We start from the raw sequence: 20,349 nt of genomic DNA, 5'->3' as shown, positions 1-20,349 counted from the left end.
AAAACCAAGCAGAATCCAGGTTGCCTTTCAGTGACCTAGCCTCAAAAGTTACATTTATCTCTTCTCTGCCCTCTCTGGGAGGAATTAGTCAAAAGCCACCACCCGGATTCCAGAGCAGGGAACACAGAGCCGCCTGCCTCTCCATATGAGGCGGGCCAGTCTCATTGTGAGAGGAGCACATGGGATGGGAGATACAGCTTGCTGAGTCCATTTCTAGAAGGTATAATCTGTATCCACTCTTATCTGTCTGAAAAACCCTTCTTATGCTTCAAGACCCAGCTCAAATATCACCTCCTTTTATAGAGCCCCCAAGTTCCTGAGAGCAGGTTACCTCCTTGATGAGGCCTAACTGCACTTTGTACCTCTGCTTTCAGAGCACTTAGCACCCTGAAATGACATCTGTCTCTTTCTGGAGTCTGTCAATGGCAAGTTCTTCAAGGTCTGAGGCTGTAACATGTACTTCATTGCTTCTAGCTTTTGGTACTGGGGAGCTGCTTAGAAAACAGATGTTGCTACAAGCTAGACGAGGGGTTCTCATACCCTGGACTATGTGCAGCAGAATGCCTGGGTGCTCGTTCAAAATGCAGACTCCCAGATCTGCATTAAACCTGCTGCACTGACTCTTGCCCGAGGGGCTCGAGTTTAATCAACCGCCCAGATGGTTCCAACGGGTATCAATCTTTGCAAGCTATCTCTGTGTTCCCAGTGCCGAGTACCATGCCTGGCACACAGTTACTACTCAGTAAATACCTGCTGAATGAATGAGTGAATAAGTGAGTGAATGAATATTTTTAGACTGTACTGGGTACACAAGAGTCAGTTTGCTCTCTTGGCTAATGGGACATCCAGGTCTGGCTCCAGAGTCAGATAAGCAGTCATCCCTCGAGGTTAGGTCCAGGTGGGACTCAGTGCCCCCACTGCCCCTTAAGTGTGCTGACTTTCTGGAGGAGGTGGCTGAGCCAGAAGAAGGGAGAGACTTGGCAGTTGTAAAATTAGTGCATTTTCTACCCCCACTTCATCACCAGAAAGCTCCCTTCCCATCCCCACCTCCCACTCGTCTCCCTTCCCCCAAGCATCCTGTCACATCCCAGATCAGAACCATTCTGGAAGCAGTATTTGCTAGTTTGACATTTCAAAATAGCATTGAGGAGGCTAAAGATAGCTAGGTTACAAGGGAGGTTAAACAGCTTGCCAAATGACGCTGAGCAAATCTGGTCTTCTCCACGATGTCCGAAGAGTTCTTTGATGTTTTCCCTCTGTTTGGAGGAGTAGAGCACTGGATGGAGGGAGGATGCTGAGCCAAGAGCCAAAGGGCGCAACCTCGGTGGGTGGGAATTCAGTGAATGGAAAAGGAGTGTGCGTTTCAGAGGTCTAGTTAACAAACTCTGCTTTCTCCAGATGTCTAGGACAAGGCAGACACGGTAAGACCCTGCTTGCCCGGCTGCCTGTGTGTGGCCGTGTCTACCTATGCATCTGGTTTCCAGTGAGACCAATACAACCATGAGGAAACAATTTGTCCATGTGAGATAGTAACATTTCTTAAATGTCACTAGCCTTTTACTTCCTTTTCATTTCTTCCTGGCTCATCCCCATTTTAACTAAATTGCCCCAAGCCAGAACTATGTGACTATGGATGTGGAAGGTGGGGGCCAAGACCCTGGTGACTGTGGGGAGACACTGTGTTCCCTGGGGATCATGTACCCACTCAGCGTGTCCAAATAATAATACCTACCATTTATGGACCATTTGCTGTTCGCCAAACTCTCTGCTAAGTTTCTTACATCCTTTACCTCATTTATTCTCACAGAAGCTCTGTGCCTTAGGTATAGGACGGCCTCCTTCCCAGGCAGCACTAGTGGTAAAGAACCCGCCTGCCAATGCAGGAGACATAAGAGTAGAGGATTTGATCCCTGGGTCAGGAAGATCCCCTAGAGAAAGGCATGGTAAGTCACTCCAGTATTCTTGCCTAGAGAATCCCATGGACAGAGAAGCCTGGCGGGCTACAATCCATAGGACTGCAAAGAGTCAGACACGACTGAAGCGACTTAGTATGCATGACTTAGCACACATACACCGTATAAATGAAGGTCTGAGAGTCAGGGAAGTTAAGAACTTGCTTCTGGGACCGCAGCCAGTGCTGCAGAGTTGAGACTCCAAAGCAGGTGTGTCTGACTCCAAAGACAGCTCTCCTCCTGACCATGTTACCTCGGCTCCTTTTACAGAAACAGACAAGGTCCATCTTCCCCCGCATGCCCTGCATTGAATCTATCCCAGGAATCAAACCACCTTCAAAGGGCAAACGGGTGCCCCTTGCGATGGACAGGTTGCCAGGATGGACACTCACGCCCGGTGACTCAGCAGCACAGTCCACTTGTCTGACCTTTTCCCATGTCACAGATATCTAATGAAAGGGCTAGCCCTGCTTGCATCCTGCAGCCCCGGAGGCAACCTGAGTCACCAGAGACGGACTGAATGTCAGAGTTGAAGTGAGTGTCTCTGCCTCACCCTCTCTAAATGCGGCCGCAGCTGCCCATCCAGTTGTGGCTGAGCGGTCACAGCCAGCACAGGCTGGCGGAGAGGTGGGAGGGCTGCCTGCGGGGGCAGGATGCTGGTCATCTGGCTAAAAACGGGGGGTGGGTGGGGTGGGTGAGGCAGCCCAATTATGCCTGGCTTTGCTTCCAAGCTCTATAATCGGATTCAGGTGCTTCCAAAAGCTCCTGCCTCTTCCGAGCAAATTCAGTTAAGGGCAGGGGGAGGGCGCGCTAATGGTTTCCACATTGGGGGCCTCTGCAGAGAGGCCTCTCAAGCGTGGGGGCAAGGAATCTGACCTTGCCTCCAAGTAGAGCCGTGCTCGAAGGAATGCAAATGTGTTTATTAAGCACCTCGTACGAGTGAGGGTCTTAGGTCTTGTAGGCTGGACGCTGAGAATATGATAAACAAGCAATCACAGATGTAGCCTGCCCGGAGCTTACAGCTGGTGGGAGAGACAGAAAATGGACCAGAAAATTACAATACAGAGTGAAGAAGCCTGCAGGTACTGTGGAGCATAGAGAAGGCCACCTACTCAGATTTAGGGCTTCAGGGGAACGGTTGGCTCCCTGTTGAGTGGCTAAAGAGGAGTTTACTGGGGAATCTGAGAGTTCTGGGAGCAGAAAAACAGCCCAGGAGAACATGAGCTGGGGGAGGTGTAGAGCTGGCCAGAGCATAGGTGGACCGGCACAGGGTGTAAAGAGGTAAGTTAGGATGCGGAGCAGTTGGTAAAAACTTCTGGCCTTTGTAATTCAGCACGGAGAAGGCCAGAGGTATAATACGCTCCATTTAGAAAGGCCAGTCTGACTGGGACGGGATCAGCTGCGTCAAGGGAGACCAAGGGAAGCAGCAGGAGTGGTTCAGGGTCCTGCCAGCGTGTCTCAGACTAGGGTGGTGGCTGAGGGGACGGTGAGGGAGGGTCTCTCTGGTTATAAGGCCAAATCAACAAATTACACGGTCCCTGCCTTCAAGGAGAAAACAGTTTTAGTTGAAAAAACATTTTCTCCCTTAATTCATCCCAGTCTTACGTGACCGGAAGGGAGCTTAAGGGTCATTCAGTTCAATCTCCTTTTTGCAAGAAGTCCAGTGGGTTTTCAACCTGGGCTTGAACTCCTTCAGTGAGGGAAGGCAGTGGTGGCAGGGAGTCTGGGTGGGCAGCTGGCCTGGACACAAGCTTTCTTGAAGTTTCAGAAACCCCTGGACCTGAGAGGCGGTATACCCTGCTGGGGGGGCCCCTGGTTCCAAGCACTGGGGCAGTTTTAAGGCGACATCTATTTTGCCAGCTGTGATGGAGCAGGCTGCTGCCCACCCCCACTCCCCCAGCAGAGGGGGGCCACAGAGGTCGGCTCGGGGCTGGGGGCCCTTTTCTGTCAACAGACCCACCCATGAGTACTTGCTAAGTGTCTGCCCTGTGCCAGCCTTGTTCCTGGAAACCGCTGTGATAACACTCCCTGGGTGAGAACCAACACTCACTGACCTTTTCCATGGGCAGAATCCGCAGGAAAAGGTTGTTGAAAATTTAATGACAGCAATTCCTGAGGCTTGTAAAATTCTTTTAACATTTCTCTAAGCACAGACAACAACAGCATCTTCTCTTAGCCTGAGCGGGGTTCTACAGCTCTAAAGCACTCCCTCACTCAGGGTCACCCTTGATCCACAGACAAGCCTGGGGGGTGCGGGCAGAGCTCCTGGGCCCTAGAGCCCCAGTGACCCGGATTCAGATCCTCTGTGCCCCATGTAACAGTGTGACTGTGGTCCTTGCTTTATCTCTCTGAGCTTCCTCTTCTGTAAAATAGGGATAATATGCCTATCTGAAAGGTTGCTGTAAGCGCTCACTAAGAAGATTCTGCTAGCCCAGTGCTTAGGGAAAGCTCATTTCCTTGGCCATATTTCTCTTTCATTCCTATATTCCAGATAAGGACATGTCTAAGTTTGCATAACTAGAAGAAGTGGTGCCTGGCACATAGAGCCTTAGTCAGCTCAGGCTACTATCACAAAATGCCAAAGACTGGATGGCTTAAACAACAGACATCTATTTGTCATGGTGCTGGAGGCTTGGAAGTCTGACATCAGGGTGTCTGTCTCCATGGTCAGACAGATATGCTCTTCCTTGCTTGTAGATGGCTGTCTTCCTGCTGTATCCTCACATGGCAGAGGGAAGATGTCGCTTCCTCTTCTTTTTTTTCTTAAATTTATTAATTGGAGGATAATTGCTTTACAATGTTGTGCTGGCTTCTGCCATACAATGCGAATCAGCCATTAGTATACGTATGTCTCCTTCCTCTTGAAACTCCCTCCCAACCCCCACCATCCCATCCCTTTAGATCATCACAGAAAAATATGGAACGCTTCATGAATTTGTTTGTCAACCTTGGGAAGTGGCCATGCTAATCCTCTCTGTATCCTTGCAATTTTAGTATACTACCGCCAAACTAAGAACATCCTCATTTTTTTAAATAAGGTCACTAATCACTAATCCCATCACAGTGGCTTTCCTGGTGGCTCAAATGGTAAAGAATCTGCCTGCAATGCAGGAGACCAGGGTTTGATCCCTGGGTCAGGAAGATTCCCTGGAGAAGGGAATGGTTACTCATTCTAGTATTCTTGCTTAGAGAATCCCATGAACAGAAGAGCCTGGCAGGCTACAGTCCATGGGTTCTCAAAAGAGTGGGACATGACTGAGTGACTAACACAACAATAACAATCCCATCGTGGAGGCTCCACCCTCATTACCTCATCTAAACCTAATTTCCTCCCAAAGACCCTACCTCCTAATGAGTAACCTTAGGGTTAGGGCTTTAGCCTATGAATTTAAGGGGATACAAACATTCAGTTCATAATACAGTGGGCCTAAAATAAACGTTAGTTCCACTTTTCCTCCACCTCAAGGCCCTGAACTCGGGCTACCTCTTCTTCACACTTCTCCTTATGCCGCCTCTAGTGCTTCCTATGGACCCCCTTTGAGAATGTCATGAGAGCCATGGAGCCTCTTCCCTGAAAATGCACATGTATATAAATGGACGCCATGCACACCTTATCACCCACAGAATTCCAGATCCCTGAAGCTCATCTATGGACTCTGATAACCTACCATAGCACCCATATGACACAAACTACCTTTGGCCACAAATTGTGGTTCAGTTTTCTAATTTCCCCAGGTAGATTTTTTACTACATGAAATAGGAAACCAGCTCTTCTTGTTCAAGTCTGTATTCCATATAGTGACTGGAGGAGGGGGGAGTATATAGTGAATGTTAATTGATCTAGTGGATAAATGATGGATGAATGGAAGGATGGATGGATGGTAAGTTGGTTGGTGGGTCTGTGGGTAGGTGAGAAGATAGGTCAAGATGGATAAATAACAGATAGAAAGGTGATGAGTGGTAGGTGGGTGAACAGATGTATGGGTGCTCTGGGTGAGAGGATAAGTGGGGAGATGGATAGGTGGATAGATGACTGGATGGTAAGATGGTGAGGTCTTCACCATGCTCAGAGAAGCAACCAAGCAAACCCTTCTTGAGAAGATAAATTCATGGTGGTGGGGACCCAAATACTGGAGGACCTGGAAAGCCCTGGCTAAAAACCTCTTAATTAATTCAGTAGAGACTATAAACTCCAGGATCAGAAGCAGAGGCTGCATGGAGGGAACAATGAGTGTGTTGGTAGGCGGGGTCTGAAGAAGGGCTGTGGGCTCAGGTGGGAGAAGAAGACTCAGAGTCAGAAAAGTAGTGGTACTGAATGGAGAGCAGAAGCTTCAAAGACCCACTTCTAAGGAAAACTGGAGGGCAGGTAGGATCTGGGTGGTGGAGGGGTGGCGGAGCAGAGATGACTAAATGGAGACACAAGAATTCATGACCATGGGATTCTAAGCCACTCCTTCAACAATCATTTGCTGAGTTCCTCCTGTGTGCCAGGGCTCATTGTAGGCACTGAGGAAAAGTCCCAGTCTCTGCCATCAGATAAGAAAGACAGAAACACTAATGAAAGTTGAAATTTACACAGTACTTACTATGCACCGGCCACTCTTGTGTTTAAGGTGACTCACCTCAACAACAACCATATGAGGGACGTGTTATTATCATCCCTACTTAGCAGACAGGGAAACTAAGGGGCAGAGAAGGTAAGTTATACTTTACCCAGGGAACACAACTAAAGTGTGAGAGTCAGGATTGAAACTCAGGTTCCAGAGCCTATGCGCTTCATCACTGTTGCCATTACATGAAAAGTTAAACAATGGTTGTAATGCAAGATAATGGCAGTCTGAACCGTTACAGTGGGTTACAAAGCAAGGATGGGATGACTGACTCTGGCTGGTTGGATCTAAGAGGCTTTGAGAGAGGAGACCCTTGGGAGCTGGGCCTTGGAGAATGAATCAGGTTTCTTAGGCATCCTGCAAGAGGTATGTAAGTTGAAGGATGAGGGAAAGGGCATACCAGACAGAGAAATCGAGTTGTGCAAAGGTCACAGGCGCTGGGGCATGAAAGAGCAGACACCTGTGCAGGTGATGCTAAGTGGCTCTGTGTGACTGCTTGGCAGGGCTGGGAGCTGGGAAAGGCGAGACAAGCTACACATTGGAAAAATGCCAGGGAGTGTTCCCTCATACTTACATGAAGGTTTATGATGTTCCACACACTTCTCTATCCCTTTAGGAAGACAGTACATGGCAGACTGTATATATAATATTTTTGTTCCCATTTTTTAGATGAGGAAACTAAAATTCAAAGTACAAAATCCATGAGGTAATATGATCATAGCCAATATCCATCCTAGGATTACTGTGTGCTAGCCACTGTGTTCAATGCTTGTATGCAATTTTTCATTTCATTTCTACAAATTTGCCATGAGATAGATGCTGCTGTCAAGCTCATTTTAAAATAAAGAAAATCAAAACTGAAAACCAGTTAAGGTCCTCCCACTAGGATGATCAATCAACCACCATGCAAAGGCCCTACTCTTTGGCACCATTTAATACTGGGCTTCCCCGGGGGTCAGCTGGTAAAGAATCTGCCTGCCAATGCAGGAGACAAAAGAGATGCAGGTTCAATCCCTGGGTCAGAAAGATCCCATGGAGAAGGAAATGACAACCTGCTCCAGTATTCTTGCCTGGGAATTCCCATGGGCAGAGGAGCGTGGTGCAATGGGGTCACAAAGGGTCAGACACAACTGAGTAGGCATGCATGCAAAACTGTCTTCGCTGACTTTGGACTCTAGTCTAGCCCAACTGAAAGAAAGGTAACATGCTTTGAGCTTTGCACAAAACTTCTGTGGAAGCAGATACATTTAATGATGAAAAGTTTCTAACTCTTCTATACTAAACTATCTCCTTTGTGGGTGAGCCAGACTGAAAATCCACTAGGTTCCAAGACTCCTAGGATATCCTGGTTCCTTCACAATCAGGACTAGGGATCACAACTTTCATTTCTTTGAGAAAGAAAGGGCTGAGACTGGGCAGGAGCCAGGCATGAGTTAGGCCTGGGCTACAGGGTGACAGGTTCCTGGCCTGGGTGCAGAAGCCTCCATTTAGAGCTGGGATAACAAAAGAACCAGGTAACATTCACTGGGTACTTACTTTGTGCTAAATACCCTTCCTAACCTTAGAAACCATTTACCCTGTCATCTGCCCAATGAAGCAGTAACCATTATAGCAATCTTTCAGATGATAAAATTGAGGCCCAGAAAGCTTAAGTGACTTGTCCAAGATCACACAGCAATTCGGTAGTGGAAGCAAATTTCCAGCCCAGCTAGTCTGGCTCCAGACCCTATGTGCTAACCTACATATTATACCTGAAGGAGGCTTTTGTAGCTAAAAAGCCAAGCTCTACATTTTCCCTATAAGGAGGACCCAGAGAGATCATGAAACTTCATTAATAACACACAACATCACCCAAACTTCAGTTCAGTACTCAAAAGTTTCCTCTCCAGAGCCATTCCACTCCTCCTTCCTCACCTCCCTCTTCTTTGTGATAGCCTTGCCTCCAAGCTGGCCTTGAGGTTAATGGGAAACAACTCGGGAGGCAGTCATACAGGGGGTTAAATCTTGGTCATGCAGCTTTTCAGTTGTAGGTACTTGGACAAGGTGCATAGTCTCAGCCTCAGTTTTCACATCTATCAAATTATTATATAGTCCTAGTCACCTAGAAGAGAGGCTGAAAGGGTTAAATGTGGCATTGTTTGGTCACTCTGCATCATTGTTTTAATTTCTTCAGAGCTCTGTGAAGAACACCATCTATTGGACAGAGCTCATTCTGAACAATCTCCAGCAAAGACTAAGTTCTTTAATACATCATTGGATGCACATATGCATTTTCTCGAATAAATGAGTGTCTAGCACAAAGGTCAATGTATTAATAGGCAGATACTAGGTGACCTCATAGGATCCGACTGTCTGCATGAAGCTAATAAACTAAATTTGGTTGAGGTGTCCATAGCTGCTAACATTTGAAACGAGTGTCCTTCAAGATAAGATTGCCATTTTAACTGCAACTTTATAATAGGCAGAAGTAGGCTTTTTTTCCTACCATGGGACCCAAAGAAAAGTTCCTTTAGATACAACCAGGAGAGGTAGAGGGAAGAACAGCCAGTGCTGAAAAGGCAGGGGAGAGCTGGGGTGCTGAGGGAGCAGAGGAAGGTGGGGACAGATGGATTCAGGACCCAGTAAACTCCCTGCCCACAGGTTTGCTTGTTTTCACTGCTCACTGCCCAGAGCCTAGGACCACCCAGGGCACATGTGGGCGCTTAGTAACTCTCTTTAAAAAAAAAAAAAAAGTATGAGAATGAAAAATAAAGGGAGGCAAGGAGAACAAATCGGGCAGGAAGAGAGAAAAATAGAGACAGAGCTCCAACAAAGATAGAGAAGACAGCCAGAGGGGCCTGAGGTGGCTGGCGGCGGGGGCAGGGGGAGGGACCCTACTGGCTGAAGCCCAACGCCAAGAGCCCACCGGCGGCGGGAACTCGGCCGGGGGGACCCCAGCGGGAGGGGCGGTGGTCTGACGGCGGTGGAGAGAGCGCACCGGAGCGCAGCGCCTGCGCTCAGGGCTCCAGACAGCCCAGCCTGGAGACGGCCGTGGTCAGAAGGTCACGGCCAGGCCGCGGGACTTTCCTGGGGTGGGGGTGGAGGACCTGGGAACAACGCTGGCCTTTAACTTCCCAGGTCAGACCACCCCGCGCTGCCTCCGGCGCAGGGAACCCACCCTGAGCTAGCCTGCCCGCGGGACCTGTCCTCTGGCCTGACTTTTTAAGTCCCTCCCTGCCTTCAAATTTCTAACAGAGTCCCTCCTTTCCCCCAGCCCGAGGTTTCTCACACTTGAGTGAATCAGAATCACCGCGAGGCTTTGTTCATTCATTTATTTATTTTTTTTTTGTTCATTCATTTAATTGAACGATTTAATTAAGTCGATGATTTAATTATCGTTAAATCCCTCATTGCCCGCTCCACCCCACACTCCTGTTTCTGACTGGTGGGTTTAGGTTGGAGGCCATAGGCTATGTTTCTATTAAGTTCCCAGATGATGTTGATATATCTGGTCCCCTGACCCAGGCTTGAAAACCACTGCCCAGGATGGGACAACTGAATCCCTCCTTTTCCTCCATGATCCACCAAGTACCTTGTTCAGCCTCCCACAGAGCTGGGAACCCCTGACAGCTAAGGAAACAGGCAGGGGAGGAGGGGATCTGCACTTGGGCAAAGCCAGGAGGGTACCAGGAATCCCAGCTCCCAGCCCCCAAAGCTGTCTGGTAGCAGCAGCCATTTCTCTACCCTTTCCAGGGTAGAACTGGGATCCAGAATAGGGCAGAACCCTGAGGAGTAAAATCTGAGTGGAAAGCAATGTTAATCAAGTCCACCTCCAAGAAAGGGAGAAAAAAGTTGTTTTCTTCAGGAGAGGAGAGTGCATGGAGGATTCCTATTCAACAGCCAGTAGTGCATTAATCAGTGCCACTGACACTTACTGCAAACCTGTTCATCAAGGAGCTACTCTATGCCAGATACCAGCTGCGTATTGGGGATAATGAGGGAAATAAAACTGGCGTCAATATCTTAGGGAGAATGCTTTCTAGTAGTCAGATTAACAATAAACTTAGGAAAGTAGTATGCTAGAAATAAATTATAAATCCTATGGGGGAAAAAAAAACAAGTAAGGTAAAGGAGTGCCATTTTGAGTACAATTGTAAACAAGATGGTCAAGGTCGGCCTTGTTGGGAAGGTGACATTTGAACCAAGAGTTAAGGGAGGCAACCATGTGATGGCAGAGAGGAGAATTTTCAGGTAAGGGGAACAGCTGGAGCAAAAGTCCTGAGGTAGGAGCATACCTAGCATACCCGAGGCCCCACGGAGAGATGAGTGTAACTGGGTGGGGTGGGGTGTGGAAAGAGTTGAGTAGGAGATTGAGGACAGAGAGGTAAGGGGCAGGCAGGAAGATGTTATAGGGTTGGGGTTGAGGGACCATTCATAGGGCTTGACTTTTACCCTAAGATGTCCCTCCATTTTTCTTTACTTTTTTGTCCTGTTCTGGCCTCTTCCATCTACAATACCAAGTCTAAGAATAGTGTTAATCTAGCTCACAGCTGGAGCTGGTTCTGAAAGACAGTTTCCAGTAGGTTAGTCAGGCCAACCATCTCAGATAGTTTATACAGGTTGTAATTACTTTTTCTAACCTGCAGGACAGACGGTGAGCTGTTTACATTTGCCTCAGCATCCTTCTTTCTCTTTCCCCATCATTCTCCATGTCTCCTCCAGGCTCTAGTTTCCCTGATGCCCCTGCTCCCTCACACACCCCAGGCTTCTACAGCAGCACTGTCTGATCAAAATATAATATCAGCTGCACATATAATTTAAAATTTTCTGGTGGCCACATTAAAACAAAAGTAGAAAGAAATAGGCAAAATTAGTTCTACTAATAGATTTGATTTAACCCATTATAGCCAAAATAGCATCTTGTCAACATGTAATCAATACAAAAATTAATAAGATATTTTACTGTATTTTTTCCTATACTGTCTTTGAAACCCAGAATGTATTTTACACTCATATCACACCTCAATTCAGCCTAACCTCATTTCAAGTACTCTAAAGCTTCATGTGGCTAGTGAATACATGGACCTCACCACCCTAGACTCAAACTCCTGATCTTCCTTCCCCTCCTCAACAGAATTAACTCTTCCTGTTTCCAGAATAAGCTGACACTTCCTTCAGGAAGCCTTCGCAGATTTCTTCACTTCCCTCACTGGCATGTAAGAAATAAACGAGTAAAACTGTATGAATATATGGTACTCAGAATAATCCCTGGCACAAAGTAAGTTTAATTGAGGTGTTAGCTATCATTACTATAGTATTTACTGCCATTGTAATAAACCAATTGTTGTATAACTCTTATACAACAATTATATATTAAGTTTCCTGCTTTCCTCTCCAGACTACACTGAAAACTCCATGAGAAGAAAATGGCTGCCTTTGTCATTGCTCCACTCTCGGGACCTTGTGTCTGGGAAAAGTAGATGAATATTCAATATAAATGTATTAAATGAATGAATAAGAAAGCATGCTTGGAGTTTAATTCTAACATTATAGTAGGTAATCATAATCCTGGAGGATATGATATCAGGTTCCATTTTTACAGAAATTCAGACAGATACTCTACTATAGATACTATAGACGTTCAGACAGATACTATAGAGAGATGAAATCTGGTCTCAAAAATGAAGGGAAAAAAAACAGGGTGGTGTGATGAAAGGATCCAGATTCTGAATTCAGACAGATTTGGGTCTGAAGTCCTGTTTCCTTACTCACTACTAGTATGACCTTGGAGAGCTTAGTTAATTTCCTGGTATCTCAGTTTCCCCATCTGTAAAATGGGGATATGAGTATTTCTTTACATTATATTATATTATGGGCTTCCCTGGCAGTTCAGATGGTAAAGAATCTGCCTGCAATGCAAGAGACCTGGGTTTGATTCCTGGCTCGGGAAGATCTCCTGAAGAAGGGAATGGCTACCCACTCCAGTATTCCTGCCTGCAGAATTCCATGGATAGAGGAACCTGGCAGGCTACAGTCCATGAAGTCACAAAGAGTCAGCCATGACTGAGTGACTAACACTTGCACTTTTCATTATATACCTACAAGCAAGGCTAGTTTGTAAGTGACAGGAACACAGGTCCTAATCTCAGCCCAGCTACCCTTGGGTATGCTGCTTTACCCTTTGTGTAACAAAATCTACTGTGTGTGTGTGTGTGTGTGTGTGTGTTTGTGTGCATGTTCTGTTAGTATTTAATGAGGTATACTATACATACAAAGTTTTGAGACACAGTAGATGCCACATTAGTATCTGTAGTTTTCCTTTCATTTCTATACAGCAGCGTGGGATCTTTCTATTCTCCTTCTTTTTCTTCCTCAAACGAGAAAAGTTCAAGCAGTTTACTTACTATTTCAGGGAAATTTCACCATCCTGCCTAGCAGATAGAGTGAAACAGGTTCAAGTTAAGAAAAGACCCTTTGGCAAAACTGTAAAACTTAACACTTTGGTCTCCCCGCCCTTTTGTCTCCTTCTTCAGCCTCCCTACTTCCAGAAAGTCTTTCTTTTGTACGCTTTTGGTTCCTGGCATTTTCTTCTCTCTCTGGCTCCCAGAGACAAAAGTAATTTCCACCCACACTGAATTTTGTTGCATGTTAAAGAGGAATTCCAGACACCTAGAAATGGTTGCCATTCATTGCTCAGGGTTCTCAAAGCTCTCTCTCTCTGGCTCCACTACAGTGCTTTCCCCATTACTTCCTAAATGTCTGTGAATGCATTTTCTCCCCACCAGACCCCTGAACAGTACATGCAGATACAGCCATGTCTCTTTGAATCTCAGCCCTTAGGAATCAATCAGACACATAGTAGGTGCCGGATGAACATATGCTAAATGCATATGTGCATGTATGATGTCTGAGTAACTGTTTCTTATTACTTCCCCTCCAAAATGCCTGAAAGACTGACAGATGTGTGTGGTGAGAGCTGTAATGGGAGGAGGTTGGCTGCCTTCTTAGAAATGAAACTGAACATGCTTTGAAGCTCAGCTCCACTGTCTGCTTCCCTTTGGTGTCCTCTGGGAATGACAGGGAGGAGGTTGGAGGTGGGGAGCCCAGGAGGCTGACAAGGTGCCCTCTTCAGCACTGAGTCAGCAACACCCAGCCCCGTGGACACAGGAAGATCCAGCTTTCAGGGGCTGAGTCACATAAATAACTGGAATAGTTGTTTAGATCATAATGAATTCTCAGAACCTTTCCAAGCAACCAGCAGCCACTTGCTCTCTCCCTACCCTAAGAGCTTTCTAGCTTTGTGACTTAGCAGAAAGGAGGAGCCAGGCCTGGGATTCTGGAGGAGAGATGCCTCAGGGGAGCAGGGTGCAAGCCTTCTTGCCATTCCCATCAGCCGGCACTGCAGGTTGTTTCTGGACATTTTCATGTTTCCCAGAAGATGTAAAAAGAGACTGGCATTGCAGACAGCAATCCTGCACAGGCCACACAGCTGTTGTGTCAACTGGGCAAGGTGTGGTCCAGAGGTCCTGGCACCTCCCGGTGAGCAGGGTGTCAGAGGATACTAGATGCTCCGGGAGGCTGGACAGGTTATCCTCTGCTAAAATGTCCTTAGAGGTCTGTGTTACCTTGGATGAAACAAGATACCTAATCTGCAGCCCTAGAAGTAACTGTATCGGGGAGGGGAGAGGATGGCAGCCCAGGCACTGTGGGACTGGTGCACAGGTCCATGGTGTGCATCTTCTCAGCTCCAAGTCCTGAGTCCAGCAGCTCCCAGAAATGCCTGCTCTGAGAGCCACACAAGCCCACAGGGAATGCCTTGTCAAAATATTGGCAGGGTTCAAAGCTATGCCTCAGTGTTTCCTTCCTGAGAGAATCCAAAAAGGATCTCAGGCTTCTAAGATTTTCCTCTATCTTCTTGGATCGTATGCACTGTCAAAATCCCACTTAGGCCAGTGAACTGTGTCTAATGCCGTATCACTCAAGTTTATGCCTGTGTTAAGGCAGCGTTTCCCAAACTTAAGCATATATCAGAAGCACCTGAAAGACTCATCAACAGATTTCTGGGCCCCACCCTCAAAGTTTCTGGCTTACTAGGTCTTGGATGGGCCTGGGAATACACATTTCCTAACAAGTTCCCTGGAGATGCTGATGCTGCTGGTCCAGGGATCACATTTTGGGAACCACTGCTCTAAGGCAAAGTTCTTAAATGTATTTTGGGGTCGAAAACCCATCTGAGAATTTCTGATAACCTATCTGATAAGTCTTGCCACCACTTCCCAGAAAAACAAGACACAAATGCTGAAAAATTTTGATTACAATTTCAGGGTTCATTAGACTTGCAGAAATTCATCCATGAACATCCAGGTTAAAAGAACTCCTGATTCAGGGTCCAAACCAGAATTAAGAAGTAAAATGCAGATTAATAAAGTACAGGAAGGTGGACTTTATGTCTAAAAGCAAAGGAGTTTCGTAGTAAATTTGTTGAGTATTCGTTTTCTAAAACTAGAGAACCTGGTTTTAAACCAGGCTGTAACATTTGCCAGCTGTCCTTCAGTTTCCTCATCTGTGGATGGATAATTGAACCTATTTCATAGGGCTTTGTAGGGATTGAATGGGTTCATACATGCAAAATGTATAGAATAGAGAGCCTGGCACACAGTATACACGCAATAATTGTTCCCAATTATTTCAGCTCAATCAAGCCCTATTGATTTTCAACTTCCTGACATATTTCAAACCCTCTCTTCTCCAGCCCAACATCCATAACACTAATTTAGGTTCTAACCATGTCTTGTCTACCATGTTGCAGTATCCTTTCAACAGTATCCTCTCTATATTCTTATTTTTCCTGCTTCTAAGTTAACTTCTACAAGATATTCTCCAAGACTCAGCAGGAGGCCTCTTTTCTCTGCCACTTTCCCTGAATCCCAAGTAGACCTGATTTCTCTCTTCTTTCTGATTATATAACATGTTTCCTCCAACACTTTAGTGTGTGTGTACATTCATGAGTCCATGGGGAACACTGCTAATTATTCTCCCAGTCTCAGTTCTCATCTTCCATAAAAAAAGGCCATTTTCCAGACTTCCTTATAGATAGGGTTCTGAATGCAAATTAAGTTCTGCCAATAGATGTACATGAATGAAATGTGAAAAGTAAAAGTGAAACAAAGGAACTTCTGCTCTTTTAGACATTTTCTGCTGGCAAGCACAGTTGCAGTGACATGAAGCTTTTCTGCATTGTATTCCAGTAATTCATCAACAGTTTTATGATTTTCAAAGTCAGCTTTAACAGCAGCAATAACAGCTTCCTGAAGCTGCCTTTCTGATTCCCTAGATAAAAATATGGGATTTGTTACAGATTCTAGGATCTAGAATTCATGATTGAATTTGAGTCCTCCAGATGGTCACCTTTCTGACAGAGCAGAGGTAGCAGGTCTCTCTGGAAGTTACCATGGAGCCTACAGTCCACTCCTCCAGCCCTTGCAATGATCTTATGAGCCTCTAATCCCCACATTGAAATCCTCTGTGCTTGAAATACCTAGAATGGCTTCTATTTCTTGAACACTGAATGATAGAGGTTGAGTGCTATTAGGCTAAGATCAAGTCTCATTCATCTTTGTATCCTTCATGTCCAAAATTGTCAAGAGAAGTTTCTGGAAAATGAACCCCTTAAAGAAGTGAGTGGAGCCACTAACCAGAGTTAAAGAGGGGCAAGTCATTTATCAGTATTCACCAAAAGAGCTTTGAAGTCAGAGTTGCTATCAGACCAACCAGTGAACAACACACTTTTGCTGTTGTTTAGTCCTTAGGTTGGGTCTGACTCTTTGAGACCCCATGGAGTGTTGCCTGCCAGGCTCCTCTGTCTGGAGTGGGTTGCCATTTCATTCTCCAGGGGATCTTCCCAACCCAGGGATTTAACCCATATTTCCTGAATGGCAGGTGGATTCTTTACTGTTGACCCACCAGGGAAGCCCAACATACTACCACCACCAAAATAACAAAAAGTAGGAATTGAATGAGTAGCTGGAACAGTAGTGCCAGTTTTGAAATAGAAAGATGCAGACCTTGCTCCTCACTGTGGGACCATTCTCTCCTCACAGAAGCATTTGGCTCCTCAAAAGCTCAGTGGAGAAGTTAGCAGAGAATGAAGGGGAAGAGATTGTGAGTAGTCTCAATAGCCTGGAAAACTGTGAACAACAGAGAAAAGAGTAAGTGCTGCTGGGATTTCTCTGGTGGTCCAGTAGTTAAGACTTCATCTTCCAATGTAGGGGGTGAGGGTTTAATCCCTGGTCAGGGAGCTAAGATCCCACATGCCTCACAGCCAAAAAACCAAAACAGAAAACAGAAGCAATATTATAACAAATTCAATGAAGACTTTAAAAACGGTCCACATTAAAAAATGTATTAAAAAAAAAAAGAATGAGTATTGCTGGGCATAACCTCAAAAGTCAGAGGCACAACATGGCTAGAGACCAGAGGGTTTGGCTGTTTGACACATAGGCGCATGAAATGAGGGACATGTTGCAAAAATCTAAAATACTTACAATGGGAAATCCATGTGCTTTGGACATCAGACCTGCTCATCATCAAATCCCAGGTCCATTGCTAATCTCTGTATGCATGTGTGCCTGCTAAGTCGCTTCAGTCGTGTCTGACTCATTGCAACCCCATGGACTATAGCCCACCAGGCTCTTCTGTCCATGGGATTCTCCAGGCAAGAACACTGGAGTATGTTGCCATGCCCTTCTCCAGGGCATCTTCCCAACCCAGGGATCGACCCATGTCTCTTACATCTCCTGTATTGGCAAGCAGGTTCTTTACCACTCACTCCATGAGCCTCTGTCCCTTCACTCCTAAAACTGATGATTACAGCCCCTATCCCAGAGGATAAGGAGCCTAGCACAGGGAGCTCCAGACACAGAGCTCTCCCCAGGACCCCCACAGATCCTCAATCTCTGCACTTCCTTCAGATCCAGCCTGGTATTCTTTCTAGTGGTAACACTTTGCTCCATAAAAGAGCTGATTTAGTGTTTTGTTTTCTAATGATGGTGCTGGAAGGTAACGAACTGAGATTTGTGTGAGGGGCACCTTCTCAATCCATTCATTTTGTCTGAAAATGCTTAAGGCAGGAAGTAAGATTCCCGGAAGTTTTTTTAAGTGCAGAGAGGCTGGGAGGTAGGAGGGAGCTATTCCAGGAAGCCTGCTCCTGCCAGCTGGGGAGAGAGTGCACAACTTGGCCTTGCAGTCCCTGTGTAATCATGTTGTCCACGCTCATCAGTGGGGCTATTAGCATTTGAGTCTCAGCCAGTCTTCCTGCGGCATCCCGGAGGACATCCACCTCCTTCCATGTACCCTTTGTAATCTACTGCAGGTTTATTGTGATGAATTTCTCCGCCAAAAAGGCCAGAATGTTTCCACTTAGTGAGAGAGATGGCTACTTCAGATATCTCACCTGCCTTTTCACCAAGATATGTCCTATTGCCTTTGGTTTGAGAATAAGTGAAGTCCTTCAGAACAGGTCTGAGCCCTAACACACTGGGAGGGCTCTTTATCCCTTTAATAAATCTGTGATCTTCCATAAGGGTTTTCCAGGTGGAGTTAGTGGTAAAGAACCTGCCTGCCAATGCTGGAGACATAAGAGACACAGGTTTCATTTAGATCGCTGGGTCAGGAAGATTCCCTAGAGGAGGGCATAGCAACCCACTCCAGTATTCTTGCCTGGAGAATCCCATGGACAGAGGAGACTGTGGGCTACAATCCATAGGGTCACACAGAGTCGGACTGAAGCAACTTAGCACACACAGCATGCACGATCTTCCATGAGTCCCTTGGCATCTTTTATGAGGCTGGTTGTTGGGTTTGTCGGCTGAAAACAATGCACAACCTAAATGTTGAGAATTCTGTTTTATATGGTGAACTAAACTGAAGACTTAAGCCCAGGACACATTATCTCAGATAGCTCTGAGAAAATGCTATCTGAAGATATTTTTCAGGAGAAGGGAGAAACTAGGATATATAGGAGTTTTTGCAACAAAGACAAGGAAGTCAGGACATCAAAAGATTACTGTTAATTCAAGAAAACCAGGTATCTCAAGTTAAGGAACTTAGTGCTCCTCTACATAAGGGAAGATGTGAGCATCTGAGCTCACTGAAACCATTCCTTTGACACACACCACAGCTATCCAGGTGCAGTATCCTGTGCTTTCCTTTCCCATCCTGAGTCTCCTCAGGGTGCACCATTGTCGAGGGTGTAGCTGCAGGGGCTGAGGGCTCGGCAGTCCACTTGATCCCATCCTGAGTTCTCTCAGGGCTCACTGTCAGGCTGTAGTGGCTTGAGGGCTGCAACATCCTTGGTTAATTGACACAGCAGGCAATATATTTTGATTGACAGGTTCATCCAGGACTGGCAGGACTAAAGGAAGGAACCTCACAGAAATTGAACTGGTCTCCAGGGGTGAGGACACGTATACAGAACCACAGTAACATTAACCACAGGGGAGCTTGGACAAATGGCCCGGATACCTTTGGGAGAGTAGAAATCAGAATTAGGAAGAATTACTACCATTACTGGGCACCCATTGTGTTCACAGCATTGTGGCAGAGAATTCTGAAGCTCTTGCAGACTGGGCACGAAACAGTTAAGCTGTCAAGTTCTGAGTTTAGGCAGCAGGAATATTTGATATTACTGCACAGGAAGCTTATCCTAGAGTGAATAATTCCTGCACAGCAGGGGAGCCTTTTTGCAGGTTGAACCCTGTCTGGAAGCAGCTCTTTTCTTGTCAAAGAGCCAGGGGCAATAGCTATCATCCTGTTCATCAGTTCCTGCCCCTCCCCCCACCAAGAGAGCCATGCAGGCAGCTGAGGGCCCAGGGAGAGATACTCAGAGGTCCAGGTAGAGGTCCACTGAGCTACCACTTGTGCCTTGTACCTTATGCACAATGGAAGAAAATTAACCTCCTTATTAGCTGTTGATGACCACTTGTATCTTTAAGCCCCTGAAGACTGAGAGAGTAGGAATGCTCTGTTGTTATTGTTTAGTCGCTAAGTGTCCAACCCTTTTGCAACCCCGTGGACTGTTGCCCACCAGGCTCATCTGACCATGGGATTTCCCAGGCAAGAATACTGGAGTGGGTTGCCATTTCCTTCTGCAGGGGATCTTCCCGACCCAGGAATTGAAGCCGTATCTCCTGCATTGGCAGGCCGATTACCCACGTGAAAGTGACTATTGCTTTGTCTACCTATGCAGGATATGGACAAGGAGGAACTCAAACAGGGATGAAAATAGTGTTAAAAACAGGATGACTAAGAAGAAGAGCCTCTAGATCAGAGGGCTTGTAGATCCCTGGTGAGAAACTAATACCACAGGATGTGTTAAGGTGTGATAATACCGGGGTGCGTTAGATATGTGTATATGAGAAACCTCTTTGACAAAGTAAGTATATTATATATACAGAAAGGAAGAAAATATTAAACAATGAAATAATAAGCAAGATGCCATTCTAGATATTATTCTACATTAATATCTGGTATTGAGAGTATTCTAATAATTCTTATAATTAAAATTCTTATGAGTAGTCTTCTTTTTAGGACTTGGCCTTAACAAGCGTTATTTCTTGTTGTTTTATGCCACTTGTTTAAAATGAGTGTTTCCTTCAATGAATATAGTAAAGTTGCAGGATATAAAATTAACACACAGAAATCTCTTGCATTCCTATACACTAACAATGAGAAAACAGAAAGAGAAATTAAGGAAACAATACCATTCACCGTTGCAACAAAAAGAATAAAATACTTAGGAGTACATCTAC

At 45.8% G+C, this 20,349-nt stretch overlaps 1 long non-coding RNA gene and 1 other non-coding gene across 2 annotated transcripts in view; both read right to left on the bottom strand.

The window, feature by feature from the left end:
- LOC122677873 overlaps positions 1–20,349 on the bottom strand; it is a 274,066-nt gene that overhangs the window by 116,607 nt on the left and 137,110 nt on the right. The gene's annotated exons all lie outside the window — the stretch shown is intronic.
- On the bottom strand, positions 4,864–4,968 carry LOC122678493. Its single transcript, XR_006336162.1, has one exon. It is a non-coding gene; the product is annotated as a U6 spliceosomal RNA (small nuclear RNA).

This window comes from Cervus elaphus, chromosome 20, assembly GCF_910594005.1.
Source record: "Cervus elaphus chromosome 20, mCerEla1.1, whole genome shotgun sequence".
Classification (NCBI taxonomy): domain Eukaryota; kingdom Metazoa; phylum Chordata; class Mammalia; order Artiodactyla; family Cervidae; genus Cervus; species Cervus elaphus.
Note: the sequence above shows the minus strand (reverse complement) of the source record. Positions and strands in the feature narration are given on the sequence as shown.